The 1,364-nt window shown below is 43.9% G+C and overlaps 1 protein-coding gene across 1 annotated transcript in view; it reads right to left on the bottom strand.

Annotated features, from left to right (window-relative positions):
* LOC106879683 (transmembrane and coiled-coil domain-containing protein 4) overlaps positions 1-1,364 on the bottom strand; it is a gene marked incomplete at its 3' end in the record, with an annotated part of 35,646 nt that overhangs the window by 4,742 nt on the left and 29,540 nt on the right. The window lies entirely within an intron of this gene.

Below are 1,364 nucleotides of genomic sequence, written 5' to 3'. Positions count from 1 at the left end.
AGAGCTTGTAATGATGATGATGGTGGTGGTGGTGGTGGTGGTGCTAGTGGTGGTGGTCATAATGATGGTTGTGGTTTTGGTGATAGAAGTTGTAATGATGATGATGGTGGTGATTGTGGTCGTAGTGGTGGTCATGGTGGTGGTGGTCGTCGTCATGGTGATCATAATGATGGTTGTGGATTTGGTGGTAGAGTTTGTAATGATAATGGTGGTGGTGGTGATAGTTATGGTGGTAGTATGATTGTAGTGGTCATAATGAATGGCTGTGGTTTCGGTGGTAGAGTTTGCAGTAACAGTCTGCTTTGGCTTGGTTTCTATGGCGCAATGTTCTTCCATACATCAACTCCTTTACAGACTGTGTTGGGTGCCTTTTACATGGCACCGCCACAGGTGCCATTATGTGGCATGGGCACTATTATGTGGCACCAGCATGGGTGCTTTTCATGTGGCACTGGCACAGAGCTCTTGGAGGTCAATCCTCTTCAGCAGTGGGGGGGGGGACCGGCCTTAACACTTCTGTGTGGAGGACATGTCTTCTTGAGTACGGCATCATACAAGATATCTCTGTCCTTTGTCATCTCCTCCATTAGGTTCAGTCTTTCATTAAATTAAAATCTCCCATCAAAATTTCATGCTAATTTTTTGTTCCAAACATCAGCTTAATAATGATAAGGTCGTTTTACAAAATTCTTCATTATTTCGAAAATTAATTAAAACAAAGACAATGTCTTTCGACAGAAATACAATAACAAAGGGGCTAGATTGATCCCTCAATACAAGACTCATACGTTTCACTTAATCAACCTTAATAGCACTTAATTATGGAGGCGCAATGGCCCAGTGGTTAGGGCAGCGGACTCGCGGTCATACGATCGTGGTTTCGATTCCCAGACCGGGCGTTGCGAATGTTTATTGAGCGAAAACACCTAAAGCTCCACGAGGCTCCGGCAGGGTATGGTGGCGAACCCTGCTGTACTCTTTCACCACAACTTTCTCTCACTCATACTTCCTGTTTCTATTGTGCCTGTAATTCAAAGGGTCACACACACACTGTGTCACGCTGAATATCCCCGAGAACTATGTTAAGGGTACACGTGTCTGTGGAGTGCTCAGCCACTTGCACGTTAATTTCACGAGCAGGCTGTTCCGTTAATCGGATCAACTGGAACAGCCTGCTCGTCCAGCCTGACAAGGGAGATAACTCCCTTCGACTAGAATTTTTTAAATTTTTTTTAGAAAAATCCTATTTGTGTTAAAGGAGTTATGTCGCTTGGCAAACAAACCTAAGTTATTTCCCTTTGGATATCTTATCGCCGCCACCATTGTTGACGGAATAGATTCTTTATTTTACAGCAGTAATTCTC

The sequence above is a fragment of the Octopus bimaculoides genome, chromosome 25 (genome assembly GCF_001194135.2).
Source record: "Octopus bimaculoides isolate UCB-OBI-ISO-001 chromosome 25, ASM119413v2, whole genome shotgun sequence".
Classification (NCBI taxonomy): domain Eukaryota; kingdom Metazoa; phylum Mollusca; class Cephalopoda; order Octopoda; family Octopodidae; genus Octopus; species Octopus bimaculoides.
The sequence above is the reverse complement of the archived record's forward strand: the minus strand, read 5'-3'. Positions and strand labels throughout refer to the sequence as shown.